Consider the following 13,833-nt stretch of genomic DNA (forward strand, 5'->3'; position numbering starts at 1 on the left):
AGGCAAAGTAACATATAAAGGCAGACCTATAAGAATTACACCAGACTTCTCACCAGAGACTATAAAAGCCAGAAGATCCTGTACCGATATCATACAGACCCTAAGAGAACACACATGCCAGCCCAGACTACTATACCCAGCAAAATTGTCAATCATTATTGATGGAGAAACCAAAATATTCCATGACAAATCCAAATTTACACAGTATCTCAACACAAATCCAGCACTTCAAAGAATAATTGGTGGAAAACTCCAACACAAGGAGGGAAACTACAACCTAGAAAAAGCAAGAAAGTAATCTTCCAAAAACTGTAAAAGAAGGTAGCTACACAAACATATCTCCACGGATGTTAGCCCAAAAGTTTGGATTAGCGAAGACTCAACTCGCAGACCACATGAAGCTCATGAAGAAGGAAGACCAAGAGGGGATGCCTCAGTTCTACTTAGAACAAGAAACAAAAATGCTCAAGGGAGCAAATAGGGAAACAAAACATGGAACAGAAACTGAAGGAGGGGCCATCAGGAGACCATTCCACCTGGGTATTCATCCCATGTACAGCCACCTAAGCTAAACACTGTTGTGGATGGCTGGAAGTGCATAATGTGAGGAACATGATATAGCTGTCTCTTTAGAGGTCTGCCAAAGACTAACACACTCAGAGGATGATGGTCACAGTTAACCACTGATATGATCAGGGGTTTCCCAATGGAGAACTTAGTGAGAGGACTGAAGGAGCAGAAAGGGTTAGTGACCCCAGGTGGAAAGCAACAATACCAAACAACCAGAGTCCCCCAGGGTCTAAACCACCAGCCTGGGAACACATAGGGAGGGACCCAAGACTCCAGAGGTATATGTAGGGGAGGATGGCCTTGTTGGACATAGGTGGGAGAGGAGTTTCTTGGTCCCATAAAAATGAACACAGAGTGGGGGGGAATGTGAGGGAGGGGAGGGGATAGTGAGGGCGGTCACTGCCTCATAGAAGCATGAGGAGGGGGATGAGATAGGAGGTTTATGGGTGGTCGGAGGAAGTAGGGTAAAGGGATAAAATCTGAAACGTAAATACTACAACCAATTTTAACAAGCGAAAAAAAAGTTGTCAGAACCAACATCTTAAAAAAAAAGTCAGCCCCTTGAGGAGGGGGGATTTTTTTTTCTTGATACTAAAACTTGTTCTGAGAATTGTATATTGCAGAATACACAGCCTTGGTGTATCTACTCATCAAGCATACTGGGGAGACCTGCCCAAACCTCCGATGTCCTGGAATTCCATCTGGATTCAATGAAGACAGTGTCAGAGGCTTATCAACTTACTCTTCCCCCCACTCCTCTTCTAAAATCTCAATGCCCTTAATCTGCTTGAAGAAGTTAAAGAGGAGTCAGAGCCCCTTATTCCCTGAGCTTGGTGACTAAGGTGGTTAATAATGGTCTGTCTTTCTAGGGAAAAGTAGTGGTTTTGTTGGAACAGGGGGGATTAGCTAGGATTTATTTCATAGCCATAACCTATTGGTAGAAATCTGTATAATTATTATCAAGATGAAGTTATAATTTCTTAAATGGTACAAAATTTACTTTGATTTTAAATTTAAGGTTTTCATTGGTATGAGCCTCTTATTAATATAAAAATGAGATGAATATTGATACTCTCATGGGCATTGTGCCTGTATAACACATTTAGGAATACAAGGCCTAGACCCAGCCCTTTTTTAGCTTTTTTAACTGATTTGGGACGGTTAACCAATGAGTTAAGGGACTATAGCAAATTCATGGTTTTGAGTTTATTGTTAGGGTGTTTTCCATATTTTATTTAGAAATAGCTGAGAGGAGTTAACAGACAACAGTCCAGGTTACCATACATGGATAGTTGGTTTTCAAAACATCAGAAGTCCATAGAACTGACGCTACAAATATTTATATATTAATGTTCATATTGATTAGAGACCTGTCTGCTCCTGACAGCTTCCTGTCTTGGATTGTAAGAAGAAATTGAGCATCCTTGGAGTTACTCCCGTTGTGTGGTGACAGCCACTAGGCAAGAATTGCCTCTCTCCATCTACAGAAAAATTACTTTCCAGAAAAGGACACACATGCAGAATAGTCGACTGATTATGTCTGCCTAGACAGAGTAATCAGCTCTTAATAATCCTGCATCACTAAGGTCTGTCAGATGATGCTGGGCCAGAAGGCTGAAGATTTGATGCTCCAACGTTTGGTAGTATAGGGGCTTTTCAGGTGTTCAGCGGTCTCTATAAATTGGCTAAATTTTAGAAGTTATGTTTAGTGCTTCCCATAACTTCAGTTAACTCAGTCATTCTGGATTTCTGATGGGATTGAAGACTTATAGTCTCATAGCCAATCCTGGCTATTTACTTTGAGAGAAAAGATCTGAGTAGATGGTTTTCAGCTGACATTCATTCTAAAGCCAAAAAAGCCAGGACCAAAAGTAAGTGTTTTAGTTAGAAGAGATAACAGAGGTTCTGGTTAGTCAACAAAATGATGGACTGTGTCGCTACCCATGTCCAACCTGTGGAATAAGGCAATGGCAACCGTGTTCTTCTTCAAGCGGTTTATTCAGCTATCCCTGTATAGCGTGCTTCCTCTCTCTTCTTCTCTTCTCTTCTTTTTGTTTTGTCCCTCTCCCCAACTCCTGCAGCCCCTTATAAGCATTGCCTCAATCCTATCAGCAGCTGCCACGAAGTCATTGCTAATTGGCCACTCTCAATGATGTGAGGTGGGGTGATCGGGTAACCACACCTCTCAGCACATACAACTCCATATATGGAGTTGTCTTTTCTCTCAAGCAATGCCTATGCCAAGTGCCACTTTGTAATGGAAAGAGCGGAGCCGCTTCCCACAGCTCCCCCCTTTTTGTTTTATGCAAGCAGAAGGACATAGAGGTCTGACCCCCTGTATTTGAAGGGAGATTGTCAACCCCATTTTCACTACCTGCTGTCTACAGTATGGTTACCATGGGCAACCCAACTCGATGCTGTTTTCTAGGGGACAGGAACTATGGCAAAACCTGTATGCAGTCAGACATATGTCCGAGGAAGTACAGCACCCTCTGCGGTGCTATGCCCTACATCCTGCTGCATGTTACAACTCAGAGCACTTCAAATAGCTTAGCCAGATTTGCGGGGACTGGCCTCCTTCAAGAGCAGTAAATGCTTGAACAATCATGGCATTAGCGTTGTGCTGTTGTATACGCATCTTCAGAATGGACCATAGTGCTAGGCAACTGACAAGAACAAGGCAAAAGCTAAGGGCTGCAATTCCCACCCATTCATTGCAGATCGGATCCAGGAGGCCAGGCCATCAGCAACAAACAGGTCAACACATGTGGAATTCACATGCACTATGGCTAGCCGCAGCTTCTGTATCAAGCCATCGAAATCTTCCGTCCAATTTCCTGTAAAATACTGAGACAAATTTCTAGACAAATGAGCTGCTTGACTTGCATTTTCATATCTTACAGATGTCATACAAAGACATGTATACTTCCACTGACAGCCCAATTGAGCTAATTCCATGAGCATGTCTACTTGCTCCTGGACTAGATCCACTCTTTGATTCACCAGCATAATGCTGGCTCTCAATTGAGAATTAATCTGCCTCTGTGTATCCAGGGCCGTAGCTGCATTGGCCTGCTGCAGTAACAGCAGTAGCTGACACTGAAATAGGTGTCACGATGGCAGCAGTGATACCAAAATCCCTGTGTGTCCTAAACAGGGTCATAGCTGATGGTGCCTCCAAATGATTTCCCTTTTTGCACTTTGGGTATAAACCTGGAGTTTGGCTTCTTTGATCCTGATTACCCTGCAGCTGTGGGCATTGACGCTTCAGGTGTCCTGGTTGCCCAAACTTAAAGCATGCATTATTTGCTGCACCTGTACCGCAAGTCATTTGCATCACAGCAGCAGCTAGACCTGCATTAAAGGTCCTCTTATTTCCCTACAAATTTTCATATTTAGACCAAACAAAATTTTCTTGTCTTTCTAGCTGTAATTTCAAGAGAAAAGCACCTTGTCACTGAGATTTTTCTAAGAAAGACAACTCTTCTTTATCATAGAAGCCAAAAAGCTGCTGGGCCCTTTTAAAAGCAGCTTATGCTGACAATCAGTTCCTGGAAAGGTTTTTCCAGCTCAGCTTGACTCTTAGCTACAGGTGTAGGGTAACTTATCAACCTCTGCTGTGCATACTAAGACTGCTTTTCAAACCAAGGTAAACTAGATCAAAGGCTGGATCAAGCAGTTTTAACGATCTTTTCTTTTGAACATGAAACATAGAACACCATAAAACATAGACCACCAATCATTCAAACAACAATTGACACATGTGGACACTCGTGCACCAAGGACAAGACAATAAACAAAGAAAGCAGAACTAAGGATTTCTCCTGTGGAAGAGAGAAACTCAAGACGTTTCCTGAATTTTCTCTTGTTCCTAGGAGAGCTCTGAAACAGCCTTTTCATTCTTTTTTGCTGACACAACCCAGAGAGAGAACAACTGCTTTTCAAAAACCCTTTTGCTCTCTGATATTCAAGATGGTCCATCTATCTTGTCCTAAAAGCATGTCCTGATCCCATTGTTGCTGTCTGGCTGCCTGATTTTGAGCCACATATTCAGCTGAATATTCTATGAAATAGGCTTTCCAATCTAAATATTGGCCAGGTGTTAAGCAGGCCCGTGCAAGCCTTGTACCCACAAATTTTCAATAGAAGAAATTATACCAATGAAATTCTTGAATTTGCATCAGCTTAGTAACAATTATACAGATTTCTACCAATAGATTATAGCTGTGTAATCAATTTTACCTCTTCTTTCCTGTTCCAATAAAACCATTACTTTTCCCTAGAAAGACAGTCTAATATTAACCACCTCAGTCCCCAAGTTCAGGGAATTGGGGTACCGTCTCTTCATTAACTTCTTCAAGCTGAACATGGGCATTGAGATATTAGAAGAGGGATGAGGGAAATGGTATATTGATAAGCCTCTGATGCCTGTGTTAACTGCGTCCAGCTGGAAGTACAGGCTATCAGTGAACATGCAGGTGATAAGATTCATTCACCAAAGCTTTGTATTCTGTAATATGCAAATCTCAAAACAAATTTTAGTATCAAGATAATTATTTTGTTTGATTCTCTAGAATCTAGTCTTCTGGAAGCCTACCTCTGTCGTATCCGATCCATATAATTCTGGATGATATAACTACTACCTTAATGACCTTATCAAAAAACTCATAGAAAAACCTTTTTTCCCAAATTAGCCTTTCCTTCAGCCAATAACCAGAAAAACCTATACATTGACATTTTGTCCAGAGGAAACATTGACCTTTAGTCCAGAGGAAAAATATACAACTCAAAATCACACCCATTTTAAAAGTTAAATCAATTAACATTATCATTCTTGGACCCTTTGTTCCTTGGCCATCTTAAGATACTTCCTCGAAACTGAAACCTCATTCACGGCCAGTAAGAACTTTTCCAAAGTATTCTTCTTAAGCTCTACTCCTTTCGATTTTTCTGCTTAACTTGTCCCACTTACCTGGGAACTTTATAGTCTCTTCCGAGAGCCTGACTTGTTCCACTAACGGGGAACCTACTTTCACTTTCAACTGTCAGTTTCAACTCTCACTGTCAACTGTCAGTTTCAACTCTCTCTGTCAACTGTCAGTTTCAACTCTCGCTGTCAACTGTCAGTTTCAACACTTGCTTTCAACTCTTGCTTTCAACTCATCCCAATACCGGGAACCTATCTTGTCTCCTACCCAAGAACCTAACTTGTCCCACTTACCTGGGAACTTATCTTGTCTCCTACCTGAGAACCTAACTTGTCCCACTTACCTGGAAACTTACCCAGTCGACTGTCCTGAAGCCACAAGAAGTTCTGAACAAGTCCTGAGAGGTTTCAGTGGATCATGGGTTTCGGCACCACTTGTCGCTATCCACGTCCGACCCGCGGAATAAGGCAACGGCAACCGTGTTCTTCAAGCGGTTTATTCAGCTATCCCTGTACAGCGCGCTTCCTCTCTCTCCTTCTTTTCTTTTTGTTTTGTCCCTCTCCCCAACTCCCGCAGCCTCTTATAAGCATTGCCTCGATCCTATCAGCAGCTGCCACGAAGTCATTGCTAATTGGCCACTCTCAATGATGCGAGGTGGGGTGATTGGGTAACCACACCTCTCAGCACATACAACTCCATATATGGAGTTGTCTTTTCTCTCAAGCAATGCCTATGCCAAGTGCCACTTTGTAATGGAGCCGCTTCCCACAGGACTGGGTATTAGGACTATCTTGTACCTCACTGGTACAATTAGGAATAAGTATGCTCTATTTGTATTTTGAGAGAAAAGTTTTACGTTAACAGGAAGAGTGATATGTAGGAGGAGATAAGTGGGAAGGAGTACTGAGAGGAAGAGATGGAACAAGGAGACAAGATGAAGAAGAGGAGAAGCTAGGTGATGAGAGAGAGAAAGAGAGAGGGGGCATGGAGGCAGATGTTCACATGTCTCCACCAGTCAAAGATAGTTTTTATATCTAGGTTGGGTATTGGGTTACGCTTCTGATTGAGCATTATCAAACTTATAAATCCTTTGATTAACATTTAAAAAAAATTGTATAAAAGCAAAAAGGAAAGGGGGGCATGGGACAGGGGTGTTCTAGGGAGGGGAAATGTGGAAAGGTGATAGCATCTTAAATGTAAATAAAATATAAAATAAAATTAAAAAAAGAGTGAATCTGATCAAAATACCTTATAACCACCCTCTTCCAGAGCCCACTGGACTACCAGATACTATGGATCTGAGGAGGCCGTTCATTATCTTCATCTGGGTATGCACTGATGACCTTACAAGCCTCCAAAGGATAGTTCCAAACCCAGGTCACACAAACAACCCTGGTTAAACTTTGTGACTCAAAATGAAACAAAGACATGAGAGACAGAAAGGATGCCTGCCATGATGGGCTGGTCTCTCCTAAGTGAATTTCCAATTAAGGTAGCCCTTTGTAGACCAACTCAAATGAGACTCCCCCTCACCCATGGTGGGGTGACTAAGGCTGTGTCAAGTTGATGAAGCTAAGTAGATCCTTTGACTAAACTTAAGTTTATGCAAATAGAATGGCTTAACATGAGGACTGGGAAACTGTAAAAGGTTTATCAACAGGAAGACTACATAGGCAATTTCATGGTAAAGTTTCTGTTTATTAATCAGTCTTCAGAAAGGAAAATTGATTAAAGACCAAGTTCTTTAAATACTGAAAAATCTGCTAGGTTCAAGAATTGTTGCACATAAGGAGATACCGAATGGTGCCACAAGTACAGAGGGGAGGAAAGCTCTGTAGTGTGCCCTCACTCTTCTTTTGATGGATGCACCTTTTCCAACTATGTTGAGGGGTTACTCATTTGTTTACATTAATGTAGAGACTGGAGGTGAATGTCAGACATCTTTTAAAATTGCTGTCCTATTTCTTAAGGATTTTTAAATTCTTTGAGTATTTGTACGTGATTGCAATGCATTATGATCAGATCCACCCCCCCTACTACCTACCTTCATTTACTCCTAGAACCCTAAACCATTCACCTCTAATTTCATGTTCTCTTCATTCTTTTTCTAAATAGCATTGAATTCAAATAGTTCAGCCAATATGCAGTAACTCTGGACCACCCACTGGAGCATGGGTAACCTATCAGGGCCACAACACTAAGCAAAATAACTGTTTTTTCCCAGATCATCAACTGCCAATAGTTCATGGGACTCATGAGCCCATCCATATTTGAATGTTCACTGGCTTGATCTTGGTCAGCTTTTTCAAGCTTCTGATGCTGTGACTTCTGCAGAGGGAATCTTTTGTGCAACATGTGGAATCATTTACGTCAATAAAAATTTCTTTGACCAATGAGTTTAGGCATGGATAAGGAGGTAGAAGAGAGGGGAGAGTGGGCCAGAAGAGATAATGGAAATTGGAGCTTGCCTAGGGGTGGTGCATCTATAGGATGTCCAAGAGACCTGGGATAGGTGATGTTTAGGAAGTCTATAAGGGTGAGTCTAGCTGAGACTCCTAGCATTAGGCGATATTGAGATGAAGTGGTCACCTTCTGTAGCCAGGCATGTCTCACAGTGGAGGCAAAAGGACACCAACCCACCTACAAACCTTGACCCAAAATTTGCCCTGCCTATAAGAAGTGCAGGGACAAAGATGGAGCAGAGACTGATAAGATGGCCAACCAATGACCTCAAGCCCATCTTGAGATCCATTCTATGGGCAAGAAACAATTCATGACATTAATGATACTCTGTTATGCCTGCAGACAGGAGCATAGTGAAACTTTCCTCTGAGACACTCCACCCAGCAGCCAATAGAAACAGTTACAAAGTCCCCTAGGCAAGCATTAGATAGAACTTAGAGACTCTTGTGGAAGAATTGGAGGGAAGGACTGAGGGACACAGAGGGGATAGAAATTCCACAAGAAGACAGAGTCAACTGGCTTGGATCCTTGTGGACTCTCAGATACTGAACCCTCAACCAAAGAGTGTACATGGGTTGGACCTAACCTCCTCACATATGTAGCAGATGTGAAGCTTAGTTTTCATATGGGCCCCCACAAATAGAGCAGAAGCTGTCCGTGACTCTAACTGTGAACCCTGTTCCCCTAACTTGGCTGCCTTGTCTAACCTCAGAAGAAGAGGATATGCCCAGCCCTGCAGTGACTTGATGTGCCAGTTTGGGTTGGTCCCAAGAGAGGGGGCTCTCTTTTCTTGGAAAAGAAGGAATGGGGAATGAGAGGGGTTGTAGGAGGAGGAGCTGTGAGGAGAAGGTGGCTGTGATCAGGATGTCAAGTGAATAAATAAATGAAAAGAAAGAAAGAAAAGAACAAAAAGGAGGGCTGGGGTAGCAAGACATCCAAGTGAGAGAGAAAAGTACAGGAAGGCATTCACCCTGAACAATGATGGAGAAAAAGTATCCCTTATGTTTCAAAACTTAGAATAAAATATATGTAGTAACTGAGTTACAAGTTAGTCAGGAAACAAGCCTTAGCTTTTGGCCTAGACATTTATTCACAATAATTCAGTACCAGAGTTATTATTTTGAAGAACTTGGGAATTCATGGAAAGTTCACAGGTATAGATGGTGCCTAATCTGGGACATAGAGTCCAAAATTAGAAAGGGCCAGTTTTAGCATCTGAAAGTTCTAGGTGGAAAACAAAAACAAGCACTCCCTGGAAATACAGCAGTTTTCTAGGTAGATATGGGCAGCTGAAACTGAATGCATTTCACAAGCATGGCTCCTTTAAGACAAACTACTGCTTTGCAACAAAGCCAGCTGTAAGGTACTTGAATGGAGCCTGTGAACTCACTCAGAAGGCAAGTGCTTGACTTGAGCATCAGTCTCTTGGGCAACTTATAGTGGGTGCAGCTGCAGTTTCCTTGGCCAGTTATTGCAGCAGCAGCTGGCAGATACCACTGAGAAGTCTTCGAACAAGTCAGCATGGTGGGATCACCTCTTCCTGTCCAGTAGGTTGGGTCATTGGGGGGGGGGGTGCCGGGGGGGGGTCTGGTTCTTTAAGGCTTGTGCTACATGGCAGAAAATGACTGAAGGAAATGGAAGCCAGGCCCATACTGAAAAGCATCAAACTTCTGAACTAGTAAAGTATTAAAATTAAAAACAACAAGAGAAAAAAATGTCTTTAGAGAAAGAATTAAAATAAATTTAAAGAAATAAGGAACATAAAGTTTAGAGGGACAATCATACGGACCCTTAGGACTCTATATATTGCAATTTTAAATGGTTTAAAGGTAGAAACAAATGACAAAGACATAAATGACCTACTTGTAACTGATATGTTACCAATTATGATTACTATTGCACTGGTAATCCTTACTTTAATTCTGGTAGCCATAATGGCATCTTCTAAAGCCCCTTTCTTCTCAAGGAAAGGGGCTTTAGAAAGACAAGAAGAGGAGAAAATGAAAATGGAGACAAATCTGAGAAGAAAAATTAGAAGAGATTATAAATAAGAATTAAGAAGTCCTAGGATGATAGGGATAAAAAAGGAAAAAAGAATAAAATATGGAGATAAACTTACAAGAAAATATTTTTAAAAATTATGAGTAAAAATGAGGAAGATCAAGCTTTGATAAAGAAATTTCACAGGATTGTCAAGAATTCAAGTGGCAAATTAAAGATATAGAAGATTTTAAAAGATTTTAAGAAGTAATACAACCTATGGCTTATGTTTACCATATATCAAACAGATACTTAATAACTGGGCCATGAAAAATTGTAGAATTCCAAACCACTGGAGAGATTTGATGACAGCCATTTTAGAGTCTAGCCCTCAATTACAGTGGCTAACATGGTGGTGAGATGAGGCTTCAATCGTGGAGCAATGAACTAGGATCAGAGGCATTGCTGTTGTCAAGGATCAAGGGTCTATAGTCTGAATTCAGAGTAAAGATAATGCCTGATGATGTTGTCCTAGAACAATGTTGTACAATAGCCTTACATGTTGTCCTAGAACAATGTTGTACAATAGCCTTACATGTTTGGGACAAGTTTGAACAACAGGAATGAGCTGGATTGTTTATAAATATAACCCAGGGTTCAAATGAATCTTTCTTTAAAACACACACACACACACACACACACACACACACACACACACACACACACACACACAGAGAGAGAGAGAGAGAGAGAGAGAGAGAGAGAGAGAGAGAGAGAGACTGTTGACCTTGCCCTGCCTGTTCAAGAGGGCTGATCAGCTTGGTATCTGTCAGCCCTGGAATCTGACCTGAAGACTGTGTGTATGGTAAAAACAGTCTCAAGACATCCCAATATGCAAAAAAAAAGTTTCTGCAAAACTTTTTGTTTTGCAGAAGTACAGGTAGCCTGTTTCTTCCCATATCTCTAAACGTGGCAAAACAACACAGCTGGGTAGAGATGTCCTCCAGGTGTCTTGTCTCAAAATGTGCCTTACCTCACCATGTGCATCTAATCAGCCAGAGTCTGCAGAAGCAGCAAGAGTCTGCAGAACACTACCAGGATTTTTTGGTGTGTTTCTCTTTATGGAGTCCCAACAAATGCAGCTAAACCTTGCAATGTAAGGCAGACCAATACATGTGTGCTGTTAGCAAAGATTCCTTCATCATGTGGTCATTTACATACTTGCTTTAGCAGAACATCTCTCCTGTGTCTGCTTCAGCTAAACATTTCTTTACAAGCCTACCTTAGTGTTTCACATGTGTCCACTTCAGGAAAACACTCCTTCATGTATTTGCCCCTGGCAAAGCACCATACAACACAACTAACCCTTCAAAGAACCCTTAAGTTTCTAATTCAGAGATGGACTATGAGCAAGTGGCCAGGAAAAACAGAAAGTAACAAGGGACTTCATAGCTGGAGACTAAGTTAGTATAGCTCTATACAAGCCCAAATTAGCCTTACAGTTTGTAAATAAAATGCCTGGATTATGTCTCTTTCATACAGACTCTCTAGATTTGTGAATTCTTTCCATGCACCCTCTTTACTGCAGGACAGACAAAAATGAGTCCTCTCCAAATACTGCCTGTATGAAGCAGGACATAGGCAAACCCAAGGCATGATATGCATTGTCACATTTCACCGGAGCTACTTTTACTCCAATTGGCTGGCCCTCAGGGCCATGTTCTCAGGATTCACCTACTCCATGGCATATTCTTCCTCCTTTACCTCTCTTTTTCCTTTCCTTGTGCTTTCTGCCTCAGACCCTAAAATTGCTGGCTGTAGGCATCTTTATTCAACCAATAGCTTTAAATTAAAAAGCAAGGTTACATATCATCATTTGATGAACATGAGGATCTCCTTATTCATAGGGGCAATCAGACAATGAGGGCCAGTACTTAACATTATAATACATTGCAACAGACCAAAACACAACAGAGACAAATCATTTTTATTCATTATCAGTATTAAGTATGTTAAGAAATGATAGACAGTTACGACTGTTTGGAAAGGTTGGATGTCCGGGAGACTGCCAAAATATAAAGCCTATTTCTGTTGTGTTATGGATTGCCATGGTGCTGCTTGTATTTTGATACAAATTCTGTATCATCAAGAGGTGCTGCCCCAACAAGTCGTGTATCACGTACTCAGCTGATTTTATGTGTGAACCTTCTCCCCATTTTAACTGGTCAAATAAAGGCTAGAGCCTATGAGTGGGCAATGGAAGGGGAAGGTAGGGCTGGAGGTTTCAGAGAGGGAGAGAGAGGAAGGAGGGGAGGAGAGGAGGAGATGGAGGAGACAGAAGAGGATGGAGGAAGAGAATATGGAAGAATGATGGAACAAAACTATGTGGTCTGGAGAAGTCGCAAGTAGCAAGGTATCTCATAGCTGGGGAACAGAGTAGTGTAGTAATGTATCTGCCTTATCTAGAGGTACAGCTTATAAATATTATAACTAAGTTGTGTGTTCTTTACATAGGATTATTGGGGTTGGAGATTTACCACAACAATGTTGCACTTGGTTACTCCTCAGAGGTGGAATGTAAGTTCCTATTGCTTAAGACACCATAGGTTTTAGAAACAGGAACTGACTTGAATGCAGCTCCTGGATAACTAGCTTTTATAGTACCAAAAGCAAACTGCCAAAGGAGGGAGATTAACAGTTCTGTCAAGCTATAGTGTAGGAACCACGTCAATGACCAGTGTGGCACAATGACCTAAAGGGTGCTGTACTGGCAAACAAAACTCAGTGGTAACCAACAGCTCTCTAATTTGACTAAAGTCCAGTTCAACAAAAGGTAACCATACCTGATACTGGAAACTTAGATAATTACTCAAAGATAGTGAAGTCATTATTAATGGTCAGAGATATACAACCTAATTTACCAAACTAGAAAACTCTGTAAATACTATTTGTTCTTATACATGTTTGTCCTCATCAAAGAAACTTCTCTTTTCTACCAGAGACCACTACAGAAATCCACAATCAATCATTATTGAGATTTTTAAAAACCTAGTCTAAATGGACACATCTACAAAACACTTCTGCACCTAAGACTAAATAAATGTTTATTTATTTAAATATATTTAAGAATGAATATATATATACATATACATACATATATATACATCTATTCATACATACATATATATTCATATATGTATTTATATATATTTACACACACACACACACACACACACACACACATATATATATAATATAAGCCTGGAAAAATACTCATTTTTCATGTATGAATATATATATATATCCATATATATATGAATATCCTATATATTATGTATAAAATATTTTATGAAAATATACAAGCAGTAACAATTAGGAAAAAGTCAAAAATTTGAATGAAAGCAGATATATGGAAGGTTGGAGAAGGAAAGGTAAGTTAGGAGTGATATAACCAAAGTATAATCTCAAAAAAACTCTTTAAATAATAATGATGGACAAGATTTTTCCTGGGTTGACACTTTAGTTTTATAAGAAGTAGAATTTTCTTTATGTGACTTAAAAGAAATTAGTCTGTCTGACTAGAGAATTTTTGCTGCTCCTTTCTAAATCTTTAAAAAAAAAAAACCTTTTCTGAAACAAAGTAACAGCAATGGTTTTAAAGAGTTTACTCATTTATTTGTTATCAGACAAAGATGCTAAAGCTCTTGTGTACCACCTCAAGAAAATGGCAGTTGCTTATCGATGAAATCACCTGCTTAATGTTTAATGCTGTTGACTAGATGTGAGAGAAATCCCATCCGCAAAGGTCTCATCTAGCTGAGTATTCCCAGAAGCCTCTCCAAACCTGAAATCTGTGTATAGCAGGGTAGAGCCACACTAGATAGAGTCCATG

This window comes from Arvicanthis niloticus, chromosome 24 (assembly GCF_011762505.2).
Source record: "Arvicanthis niloticus isolate mArvNil1 chromosome 24, mArvNil1.pat.X, whole genome shotgun sequence".
Taxonomy (NCBI): Eukaryota; Metazoa; Chordata; class Mammalia; order Rodentia; family Muridae; genus Arvicanthis; species Arvicanthis niloticus.